The sequence below is a fragment of the Oryctolagus cuniculus genome, chromosome X (genome assembly GCF_051225735.1).
Source record: "Oryctolagus cuniculus isolate XC-2025 breed Fujian yellow rabbit chromosome X, ASM5122573v1, whole genome shotgun sequence".
Lineage (NCBI taxonomy): Eukaryota > Metazoa > Chordata > Mammalia > Lagomorpha > Leporidae > Oryctolagus > Oryctolagus cuniculus.
In genome coordinates, this window is record NC_142888.1 from 92001045 (window position 1) to 92014301 (window position 13257).

A 13257-nucleotide genomic window follows, 5' to 3' on the forward strand; every position below is an offset into this window, starting at 1 on the left:
GGGGAGGGAGGAAAGAGAATTGGGAGAACTGAAAACAGGGCCACGTGGGAGAGCAAGGGCAGGGGATTAGAATGGGTTTTAAACCTGTTTTCAGCACCAGGCGCTTCTGATGGATTTTTTTGACCGTCACTGTGGGTTTCACTTTATCTCCCCGCAAGATAACTTGATTTGCAGCATTTTAAAATAATGAACTTGTTCTTTTTTATATGTATATATTAGGGAGATACTTGTTCTTCTCCAAGCTAAATGAGGCAAAAGGAAATTCTAATTGGCCCTGAGAAAAGTAATTAATGAGTCAGAACAGCCCCATCCATTTTGGGAGTAGTACTCCCTGCATGAGCAGGCTGTAGGCAAATCCCTCTCTCTTGTCTGCTCTTCAATCACCAAGTGTGTGATGCCTACTTCAGGGGTCCAGGACCATCTGGTGGTAGATGACAACTTAGCATCGTTTCCTGGTGCTAAAGGGCTGGAAGCCAAGTAAGTAGTACCGGGAACTTGTTTGGGCCTTGCGTTTTTGAACTTTATTCTGAAAAATTTCAAACCTGGTATTTGAGAGCCTGGTATAAAGATTGCAATGTCCTCATTGCACAGATATATATATATATATATTTTAACTTTTATTTAATGAATATAAATTTCCAAAGTACGGCTTATGGATTACAATGGCTTCCCCCCATATCGTCTCTCCCACCCGCATGCCTTCCCTTTCCCACTCCCTCTCCCCTTCCATTCACATGAGGATTCATTTTCGATTCTCTTTATATACAGAAGATCAGTTTAGCATACATTAAGTAAAGATTTCAACAGTTTGCTCCCACACAAAAAGTGAAAAATAATAGATGATTTTTTAAATGATGATGAAATCAGATCAGACCTATTGTCATGTTTAATCCCAGTGAGAGTCAAGTTGGGAATTGATAATTTCTTCTTCTTCTTCTTCTTTTTTTTTTTTTTTTTACAGAAGATCAGTTTAGTATACATTAAGTAAAGATTTCAACAGTTTGCAACCCCATAGAAACACAAAGCGAAATATACTGTTTGAGTACTCATTATAGCATTAAGTCTCAATGTACAGCACATTAAGGACAGAGATCCTACATGAGGAGTAAGTGCACAGTGACTCCTGTTGTTGACTTTACAAATTGACACTCCTATTTATGGCATCAGTAATCTCCCTATGCACCAGTCATGAGTTGCCAAGGCTATGGAAGCCTTTTGAGTTCACCGACTCTTATCTTGTTTAGACAAGGTCATATTCAAAGTGGAGGTTCTCTCCTCCCCTCATAGAAAGGTACCTCCTTCTTTGAAGACCTGTTCTTTCCACTGGGATCTCACTCACAGAGATCTTTCATTTAGGGTTTTTTTTTTTTTTTTTTTTTTTTTTTTTTTTTTTTTTTGCCAGAGTGTCTTGGCTTTCCATGCCTGAAATACTCTCATGGGCTTTTCAGCCAGATCAGAATGCCTTTAGGGCTGATTCTGAGGCCAGAGTGCTGTTTAGGACATCCACCATTCTATGAGTCTGCTGAGTATCTCGCTTCCCATGTTGGATCACTCTCCCCTTTATTTATTCTATCAGTTGTATTAGCAGGTACTAGACTTGTTTATGTGCTTCCTTTGACTCTTAGTCCTTTCATTATGATCAATTGTGAACTGAAATTTATCACTTGGACTGGTGAGATGGCATTGGTACATGCCACCTTGATGGGATTAAATTGGAGTCCCCTGGTATGTTTCTAACTCTACCATTTGGGGCAAGTCAGCTTGAGCATGTCCCAAATTGTACATCTCTTCCCTCTCTTATTCCCACTCTTATGTTTAACAGGGATCACATTTCAGTTAAATTTCAACACTTAAGAATAACTGTGTATTAATTACAGAATTAAACCAGTCATATTAAGTAGAACAGACAAAAAAACTTCTAAGAGGGATAGTGTATTAAGTTGTTCATTAACAGTCAGGGCTATGCTGATCAAGTCACCGTTTCTCATAGTGTCCATTTCACTTCAACAGGTTACCTTTTTGGTGTTCAGTCCAGATATATTTTTTAAAGATTTATTTAGGGGCCGGCGCCGTGGCTCACTTGGTTAATCCTCCGCCTGCGGCGCTGGCATCCCATATGGGCGCCGGTTCTAGTCCACATTGCTCCTTTTCCAGTCCAGCTCTCTGCTGTGGCCCAGGAGGGCAGTGGAGGATGGCCCAGGTGCTTGGGCCCCTGCACCCGCATGGGAGACCAGGAAGAAGCACCTGGCTCCTGGCTTCAGATCGGCGCAGCTCCGGCCATAGCGGCCATTTGGGGGGTGAACCAACGGAAGGAAGACCTTTCTCTCTGTCTCTCTCTCACTGTCTTAACTCTGCCTGTCAAATAAAAAAAGATTTATTTATTTATTTGAAAGGCAGAGGTATGGGGGGAGGGTGGGAGGGAGAGAGAGAGAGAGAGAGAAAGAAAGAAAGAGGGTCTTCCATCCACTGGTTCACTCCTCAAATGGACACAACGGCTAGAGCTGCACCGATCTGAAGCCAGGAGCCAGAAGCCCATTCCGGACCTCCCGCATGTGTGCAGGGGTCCAAGCACTTGGGCCATCTTCCACTGCTTTCCCAGGCCATAGCAGCGAGCTGGATCAGAAGTGGAGCAGCCAGGATTTCAAGCCGCTATGCCACAGTGCTGGCCCCTGCAAGACTTTGATACTTAGCAATATGCCTGCACTCTGTATTTTGTAGAGAATGAAGAGGAAGTGCCAACCTTGGGTTAGACTGTCTTTTGGAGTTCAGACACTTTTCTCCCTCCCTCTCTCCCTCCCTCCCTTCCTTCCCTTATTTGAAAGGCAGAGTTAGAGAAAGAGATCTTTCATCTGCTGGTTCATTCCCCAAATGGCAGCACTGGCTGGCATTGAGCCAGGACGAAGCCAGGGAACCTGGAACTCTAGCCTGGTCTCTGATGTGGGTGTAGAGGTCCCCAAGTACTTGAGCCATCTTCTGCTACTTTCCCAGGCACATTAGCAAGGGGCTGGAGCATAAGTGGGGCAGCCGGAAAGTGAACAGGCGGCTTAATCCCTGTGCCAAATGGGCTGGCCCCAAGGAATTTAGGCATTTTGATCTCCCTGCAATCAAGACTCCATGTATAGTCTGCAAATAGGAGGCAACTCCAGATTTTTAAGATGATGTGGGGCAGCTTTGATAGATAATTTTAAGTTCATGAGCTGGAAGCCCCACCTCCTTTGCTCTATGTTGCCATGTTCATCTACCTGTCAATCAGAGGGCCCCTTCCCCAGGAAGTACCTCCTCTTACCTGGGACGTGGGGGTGGTACCACGTAAACACTTCTGTTTTCTAAGCTCATAAAAAAGTGAGGAAAATGGAAGCTCTCCCTGTTTTCCTCTTGGACTCAGGTCGAGCAGGGCAGGGTTTGATAATTCCCTTCCTTTGCCCCATTCTCCCTTAATAAAGCCCTAATGAGTGTGTATTTTTTTTTTTTTACACAGTTTATCACACTGCATGCCGTGTTTGGGTCTGTACTTAGAATTCTGCTCTAAGTAAAAGACGAGTCTGGAAAATTAATTTAGGCCCAATTCAGCTTGTAACGAAGGCTGACGACCATCTGGAGGTGAGAGTGAGGGGGAGATGATGAATTTTAGATTTGGGAAAATTCTACTCAGGAAAAGTAGACAACACGGGAGCTGCTGGAGGAGCACACCCACAGAAGTTATGGAGTTGCTGGATTTGGAGGAGGAAAAGTCTCCTCCAAGTAGTCAGCTCAGTGTATTCCTTCTACTTGGAGCTTTTCCTGCCTTTTTTTTTAAGATTATTTATTTGAAAGTCAGTTACACAGAGAGAGGAGGGGCAGAGAGAGAGTGTGCGCACGAGAGAAAATGAATCTTCCGTCCACTGGTTCACTTCCCAATTTGCTGCAACGGCCAGAGCTGCGCTGATCTGAAGCCAGGAGCTTCTTCCAGGTCTCCCACGCAGGTGCAGGGGCCCAAGGACTTGGGCCATCTTCTACTGCTTTCCCAGGCCATAGCAGAGAGCTGGATCGGAAGTGGAGCAGCCGGGACTTCAACCGGCGCCCTTATGGGATGCCGGCGCTGCAGGCTGTACCCATTATGCCACAGTGCTGCCCCCTCTGCTTTCTTTTTGAGTTAACACTAACTCGATGTGATACTTCCTCATTGAAATCTGAGGGAACCATCATGTACTTTGCCAACAGTTACTTTTTTGTATTTTTTTTTTTTTTGCAACGTGTTGACTTTTGAAGTTTAAGCTCTGCCTTTTGTAAAAGATGGAAGGTCTTTGCAATTTACGACAGTGCTTCCTCATAGAATGAATTGCACCATTTTCAGTACTGTTTCCCTGAGCCTTGATTGTGTTGGACAGGTGCATGTATTTGTGTGTGGGCAGGCATATGTGTGGATGTGTATTTATGGGAAAGTGTACTTAGATTCTGGGAACTGGGTGTCTACAAAGGTTTCCACTTTTTTTGGTCAGTAATTGTTACCAATGAGGGGATCTAATAACTAGTTTGACACAAAGCACTAAAGTGTGGCTGTGTCAGGCAGGGTCTTGCTCCTTTAGCCCAGGCTGGTCCTGGGGGATGGTGGGGCATAGGACTGGGCTGGTCCTAGACCTGCACCTGGATGGAGCTTAAGCTGAGCATATAGTTGTTTTTCACTTATTTTCAGATGGCCCTGGACCCCATCCCTCCTGCGGTCTCCAATGGCAGCTGAAAATGTTTTAAATCCCTCCCAGCAATTTGTGAGGAAGCTGCACCTGGCTTAAATCAACCATGAAGTAATGGGATCAAAACAGCAGCCTCTGTTGGCGGCCTATGAGTATGAGAGGGTCTTCCGTTCCAAGACAGCATAAGAATTGCACATTTGGAAACCTTGAGGGAATAAGACCACACTCCTAATGCCTCCTAGAGGTGGTTAGGAGCCCTGATGCTTCCTAGCAACGTGCCACAGGTAAGAAAAAGCTGTGCAAGGCTTTTTTTTTTTCCATCTTGAAACTCAGGCCTGGTTAAAGGAGGGGAAATCCAAAGAGATTTCAGCAAAAATATATCTGCTATACAACTTGGCCCTATTTGGCCTCTATAGTTAAGGGAAGCAGTTTCCCACCTAGTGACTTACAGAATGAACAGGACTTGAGTAATATTAGCCACCATTTGTCGAGCATTTAGTATGTGCCAGCTACTATCAAAGTTAAATCTGTATGAGTGAGGGATGTTCACAAAGTTCATGGGAAATGCATATCATGAAAAACTGTGCAGGGATTTTGAAATTATTTTACACGGAAGTAAATTCATCTTTTAATTTCACTTTCCTATGAACATTTTTGAAGTACCCTTGTACATTCTCACTTGGTCTACCCAATATGATAGCAAGATAGCTTTTATCATTCCCAGTTTGCAGATGAGGAAACTGAGGCTTGGAGATATTTTACTTGATTGGGCTCAAATAGCTGTTAAGTACCAGAAATGAGGTTCAAAAACAAGTAGCCTGATTTGAAAATCTATGATTTTAATGAGCATATTATTTCTTATCTCTTAGCTGGAAGGAAACTTAGGGTCAAGCCGATAGTAGGTGCTTAATAAAAATATTGCCAGCTCTCTGTTGTGGCCAGGGAGTGCAGTGGAGGATGGCCCAGGTGCTTGGGCCCTGCACCCCATGGGAGACCAGGAAAAAGCACCTGGCTCCTGGCTCCTGCCATCGGATCAGCGCAGTGCGCCAGCCGCAGCGCGCTGGCCGCGGCGGCCATTGGAGGGTGAACCAACGGCAAAAGGAAGACCTTTCTCCCTGTCTCTCTCTCTCTCACTGTCCACTCTGCCTGTCAAAAAATAAAAAAAAAATAAAAAAATAAAAATATTGAATAAGTACTGACTAAAAGAGAAAAATGGAGGGCTTGAATTATGAATCTATGTCTGGTATCTTATGTTATTTGATTCCTACTAAGGATGTTTAGACAGCATGTGAAGTGGGTGAACAAGGCCATGGGCTTGAAGACCAGACTTCACTAATTTCACAGTTTCTGATGAGAGATGGACTGGGTCAGGCTAGAGGGACAACATTCATTCATTTGTTCATTCTGTAAACATTTCTTGAGAGTCTAATCTGTGCTAAACACTATCCGAAGCTCCAGTAGTACAAATGATAGTACTAGCTATCCTTTTCATATTTCTGTACTAGGGTCTCCTTCAACTGCTTTGTATACACTTATATATGCTTTGGTACACTTATATAGAGCACTGTGTTCCAGGCATATTCTGGACTCTGTGGTTATATCTTTGCACAAAATGGACAAAATCATGTTTGCACTGATGAAATTTATACTGCAGTCCTCATGACACATTTATGATGTTGATGCTACCATTTGCCCCATTCTATAGAAGAAAAAACTGAGATGTAGAGAGAGAAAGCCCTCAGACAGTAAATGGTAGAACCTAGCTAGTGTGGTTAGAGACTGTTGCTAACCATTGCATTCTACTGTTTTTCAAAGAGGAATAAGTCTTTGCATTCAAGAGACTGGGAACTATTTGGGGAAGTGGGCAAACATTTACCATTGCAAAACACTAAAAAATTTGTTTACTAGGTTCCAATTCTTAAGAGTTTTACACGCTTTCTTTTATTTAATTCCCCTAACCTAAAAGAGAGATGACATGCTGACCCCATTTTACAAATGAAGCTACTGTCAGGCTCTGCATCTGATGTCCTTAACCGTGAAAAAAAAAATGTAGTGCTCTCCAAATTAGTGTTCGAAATGCATTACCCAAATACACGAACACATTGTCTGACAGAGTAATGAGATTGTAATTTTCCCATGCCTGCCCCCTCTTTCCACTTACTTTCAAATCGCTGATATTTCTTGATCTTTGCTAGCACATTCATGCTATAAGAATTATGCAGTTTGCTGTGAGAGTTTTGGAAGGCTACCTTAGTCACCTGCTCAGTTTCTGAAACAGTGCTGGTCTGATGTCTCTAGAAAGTCTGATAGTTTTGTGCGGGTGTTAAAGGCTGCTGTTGAAGGACATTTCAAAGATGGCATTGTGTTCCGGCTGAACAAGTAGTGTAGTGTAATAGGTAAACATGTCATCCTTAATAAATTCTTATTTGTTTGTTTGAAAGAGAGAATGTTAATGTCACATACCTAATGATTCATTCCCCAAATGCCTGCAACATCCTGTCCTGTGGTGAGGGTGCGGCCAGGAGCCGGGAACTCAATCCAGAATCCAGGTCTTCCACGTAGGTGGCAAGGACTCAACTACTTGAATGATCACCTGCTGCCTCCCAGGGAGTGTACCAGTGGGAAACTGTAATTGGAAACAGAGTGGGGACTTGAACTCAGGTACTCTGATAAGGGATGCAGGTGTCCAACTGGTGTCTTAGCTGCTGTGCCAAATGCCTACCCTTAAACTTTAGACTTAAGGAACTTGTAGTCTAAATCCACTCTACCCATCTTTCCACCTGAGAGAACTTGGGCAAGTTGCTTAACCTCTCTGTAGCCTGGTTCCACAGCACTACAGGAAAACTTTCCTATAGACTATAATAGGGAAAAGTCTTTATAGAAAAAGGGTTAGGAGAACTACTTATTTCTTAAGTGCTGTGTGTGTGTGTGTGTTTGTGAGCACATGTGTATGCACGCTTATGGGTGTGAAAGAACGGACTTGATCTCATTGTTGCCAGTTGCTAGCCCAAATGACTACACTACAAAAACCTCCTTGCCATTCATCCTTCCACCTTTTTCCTTTAGAAAGTGCTATATAATTACCTGTAACACCATATTTCATATAGATACTAATAAGAGTTTACTCTTGACCACATTTTTTTAAAAAAAGAATTAGGGAGAGACAGAGAAATCTTCCACCCATTGGTTCACTCCCCAAATGGCCACAAGGGTCAGAGCTGGGCCTGGCCAAAGCCAAGAGCTTCTTCAAGGTCTCCCATGTAGGTGCAGGGGCCCAAGGACTTGACCCATCCTCTGCTGCTTTCCCAGGCCAGGGAGATGGATCAGAAGTGGAGCAGCCAGGATTTGAATCTGGCCCACGTGGGATGCTGGCTTCACAGGCAGTGGCTTTACCTGCTATGCCACAGCACTGGTTCTGACCACATTCATTAACATGAGAACCAAATAGGGGCTAGTGTTGTGGTGCAGCAGGTTAAGCCCCAGACCATGAGCACTGGTTCAAATTCCAGCTGTTCTACTTCTTCTTTTTTTTAAAAAAACTTTTATTTAATGAATATAAATTTCCAAAGTACGACTTATGGATTACAATGGCTTCCCCCCCATACCGTCCCTCCCACCCACAACCCTCCCCTTTCCCACTCCCTCTCCCCTTCCATTCACATCAAGATTCATTTTCGATTATCTTAATATACAGAAGATCAGCTTAGTATACATTAAGTAAGGATTTCAACAGTTTGCTCCCACACAGAAACATAAAGTGAAAAATAATAGATGATTTTTTTTTAATGATGATGAAATCAGATCAGACCTATTGTCATGTTTAATCCCAGTGAGAGTCAAGTTGGGAATTGATAATTTCTTTTTTTTTTTTTTTTTTACAGAGGATCAGTTTAGTATGCATTAAGTAAGGATTTCAACAGTTTGCACCCCCATAGAAACACAAAGTGAAATATATTGTTTGAGTACTCGTTATAGCATTAAATCTCAATGCACAGCACATTAAGGACAGAGATCCTACATGAGGAGTAAGTGCACAGTGACTCCTGTTGTTGACTTTACCAATTGACACTCCTGTCTATGGCATCAGAAATCTCCCTATGCTCCAGTCATGAGTTTCCAAGGCTATGGAAGCCCTCTGAGTTCTCCGACTCTTATCTTGTTTAGACAAGGTCATAGTCAAAGTGGAGGTTCTCTCCTCCCTTCAGAGAAAGGTACCTCCTTCTTTGATGACCTGTTCTTTCCACTGGGATCTCACTCACAGAGATCTTTTGCCAGAGTGTCTTGGCTTTCCATGCCTGAAATACTCTCACGGGCTTTCCAGCCAGATCCGAATGCCTTTAGGGCTGATTCTGAGGCCAGAGTGCTATTCAGGACATCTGCCATTCTATGAGTCTGCTGAGTATCTCACTTCCCATGTTGGATCACTCTCCCCTTTATTTATTCTATCGGTTAGTATTAGCAGGTACTAGACTTGTTTATGTGCTCCCTTTGACTCTTAGTCCTTTCATTATGATCAATTGTGAACTGAAATTGATCACTTGGAATAGTGAGATGGCATTGGTACATGCCACCTTGATGGGATTGAATTGGAATCCGCTGGTATGTTTCTAACTCTACCATTTGGGGCAAGTCAGCTTGAGCATGTCCCAAATTATACATCTCTTCCCTCTCTTATTCCCACTCTTATGTTTAACAGGGATCACATTTCAGTTAATTTTCAACACTTAAGAATAACTGTGTATTAATTACAGAATTAAACCAGTCATATTAAGTAGAACAGATAAAAAAACTACTAAGAGGGCTAATGTATTAAGTTGTTCATTAACAGTCAGGGCTATGCTGATCAAGTCACCATTTCCCATAGTGTCCATTTCACTTCAACAGGTTTCCTTTTTGGTGTTCAGTCAGTTGTCACCGATCAGGGAGAACATATGGTATTTGTCCCTTTGGGACTAGATGGATTCACTGCTGAATTCTACCAGACATTTAAAGAAGAACTGACTCCAATTCTTCTCAAACTATTCAGAACAATCGAAGAAGAGGGAATCCTCCCAAATTCTTTCTATGAAGCCAGCATCACCTTAATTCCTAAGCCGGAAAAAGATGCAGCACTGAAAGAGAATTACAGACCAATATCCCTGATGAACACAGATGCAAAAATCCTCAATAAAATTCTCACCAATAGAATGCAACAACACATCAGAAAGATCATCCACCCAGACCAAGTGGGATTTATCCCTGGTATGCAGGGATGGTTTAATGTGTGCAAGACAATCAATGTGATACACCACATTAACAGACTGCAGAAGAAAAACCATATGATTATCTCAATAGATGCCGAGAAAGCATTTGATAAAATACAGCACCCGTTCATGATGAAAACTCTAAGCAAACTGGGTTTGGAAGGAACATTCCTCAATACAATCAAAGCAATCTATGAAAAACCCACAGCCAACATCCTATTGAATGGGGAAAAGTTGGAAGCATTTCCACTGAGATTTGGTACCAGACAGGGATGTCCACTCTCACCACTGCTATTCAATATAGTTCTGGAGGTTCTAGCCAGAGCTATTAGGCAAGAAAAAGAAATTAAAGGGATACAAATTGGGAAGGAAGAACTCAAACTATTCCTCTTTGCAGATGACATGATTCTTTATTTAGGGGACCCAAAGAACTCTACTAAGAGACTATTGGAACTCATAGAAGAGTTTGGCAAAGTAGCAGGGTATAAAATCAATCCACAAAAATCAACAGCCTTTGTATACACAGACAATGCCATGGCTGAGGAAGAACTTCTAAGATCAATCCCATTCACAATAGCTACAAAAACAATCAAATACCTTGGAATAAACTTAACCAAGGACGTTCAAGATCTCTACGATGAAAATTACAAAACCTTAAAGAAAGAAATAGAAGAGGATACCAAGAAATGGAAAAATCTTCCATGCTCATGGATTGGAAGAATCAATATCATCAAAATGTCCATTCTCCCTAAAGCAATTTATAGATTCAATGCAATACCAATCAAGATACCGAAGACCTTCTTCTCAGATCTGGAAAAAATGGTGCTGAAATTTATATGGAGGCACAAGAGACCTCGAATAGCTAAAGCAATCTTGTACAACAAAAACAAAGCCGGAGGCATCACAATACCAGATTTCAGGACATACTACAGGGCAGTTGTAATCAAAACAGCATGGTACTGGTACAAAAACAGATGGATAGACCAATGGAACAGATTTGAAACACCAGAAATCAACCCAAACATATACAGCCAACTTATATTTGATCAAGGATCTAAAACTAATTCCTGGAGCAAGGACAGTCTATTCAATAAATGGTGCTGGGAAAACTGGATTTCCACGTGCAGAATCATGAAGCAAGACCCCTACCTTACACCTTACAGAAAAATCCACTCAACATGGATTAAAGACCTAAATCTACGACCTGACACCATCAAGTTACTAGAGAACATTGGAGAAACCCTTCTAGATATTGACACAGGCAAAGAATTTCTGGAAAAGACCCGGGAGGCACAGGCAGTCAAAGCCAAAATCAACTATTGGGATTGCATCAAATTGAGAAGTTTCTGTACTGCAAAAGAAACAGTCAGGAGAGTGAAGAGACAACCGACAGAATGGGAAAAAATATTTGCAAACTATGCAACAGATAAAGGGTTAATAACCAGAATCTACAAAGAGATCAAGAAACTCCACAAAAACAAAACCAACAACCCACTTAAGAGATGGGCCAAGGACCTCAATAGACATTTTTCAAAAGAGGAAATCCAAATGGCCAACAGGCACATGAAAAAATGTTCAAGATCACTAGCAATCAGGGAAATACAAATCAAAACCACAATGAGGTTTCACCTCACCCCAGTTAGAATGGCTCACATTCAGAAATCTACCAGTAACAGATGCTGGTGAGGATGTGGGGAAAAAGGGACACTAACCCACTGTTGGTGGGAATGCAAACTGGTCAAGCCACTATGGAAGTTAGTCTGGAGATTCCTCAGAAACCTGAAGATAACCCTACCGTTCGACCCAGCCATCCCACTCCTTGGGATTTACCCAAAGGAATTTAAATTGGCAAACAAACAAGCTGTCTGCACCCTAATGTTTATTGCAGCTCAATTCACAATAGCTAAGACCTGGAACCAACCTAAATGCCCATCAATGGTAGACTGGATAAAGAAATTATGGGATATGTACTCTTTAGAATACTATACCGCAGTAAGAAACAACGAAATCCAGTCATTTGCAACAAAATGGAGGAATCTGGAACACATCATGCTGAGTGAAATAAGCCAGCTGTTCTACTTCTGACCTAACTCCCTGCTAATGCCTGGGAAAGTAGTGGAAGATGATTCAAGTGCCTGGACCCCTGCCACCCTTGTGGAAGACCTGGATGGAGTTCTGGGCTTCTGGCTTCATTCTGGCTCAGTCCTGGCTGTTGGAGCCATTTGGGGAGTGAACCGATGGATGGAAGATCTGTCTCTGTCTCTCACTCCCTTTCTGTAACTCTGCCTTTCAAATAAACAAGTAAATAAATCTTAAGAAATGAGTATCAAATAATGATTTTCCACTTACTGTCAAATGTTAGCCAACTTTATATCTACCTCTAGTTATGTAGCAGTTGAGCATTAATATTTATTGCTAGATGTTAGCAATTTTACAGAGCTTCAGTTAAAATGTGTGGTCTGTTGGCACAAAAAGTGTAACAATGCAAATGACAGGAGAACAGACCATAGTGGAGTCTGATGGTTCATCTTTAAAAGGGAAACCTATTTCCAGAGAGAACATCTGCTCTCAATGGGGAATGAGGGGCCATAGCTGGGGCTGCTATACTTTGAGCAGATGGAAGTGGCATGGACTAGAAATTCACTGAGCATTGGAGATCGAAGTTTGTCACCTCACCAGATTGCTTCCTGGAGAGTTCCTTGTCTAGTAGCTTTGAACCTGCAAATGCCAAGTGAGTATACATTGTCTTCTGTGTAAAAAGATTTCCCCATATACTGACTTTGACATCAATCTTTTGTTGAGGGCACAGCTCAGATAGTTACATGTTTCGCTGTGCTGTGCACATGGAAAGATCACAGACCATTTGTCTGAGGATACATTTGTAAGAACGGGATGATAAAGTCATAGCTATCAGATTAGAAAAGAATAAATCAGGTCAATTAACTCACTTCCTTTTAAACGTGACAGCATTGTTCCCTCAGCAATCAGTTGGCCTTTGTCCGATTTTATTTTAAAGGAAAAATATTTGAGAAGTTTCCTTTTGTGTAAGGCCATTAGCTTTCTGATTTAAATATGCTTTCTTTCTCCCTGTCCTCTCCTCTTTTTTTTTTGGTCATTCATTCTCTTAAGATAATGAAATCCAGACTGTTTTACATTGCTCAAAGACCTAAAAGTAAAATCTCGTTATAATAGGACTGTGTTAAAAGAATATTGCATGTTTGTAAGTTTCCATTGTATTAACTTACTGCTGTGGCCAGAAGTAGAAAAGTTCAAGCCTTTAACAATAAAGCTGGTTTCTTTAACAGCCTCACTTACAGACAGGTAGTTGCATTCAGGGGTTAAAT

General features: G+C 42.0%; 1 long non-coding RNA gene across 2 annotated transcripts in view; it reads left to right on the forward strand.

Annotated features, from left to right (window-relative positions):
- Window positions 1-4531: 4531 nt before the first annotated feature.
- LOC149119700 (uncharacterized) overlaps window positions 4532-13257 on the forward strand; it is a 183394-nt gene continuing 174668 nt past the window's right edge. The window contains exon 1 of one of the 2 annotated variants that reach the window (XR_016228171.1): window positions 4532-4954. This is a non-coding gene — a long non-coding RNA (uncharacterized LOC149119700). The remainder of the gene's footprint in view (window positions 4955-13257) is intronic. The other variant, XR_016228170.1, reaches the window with a different exon arrangement.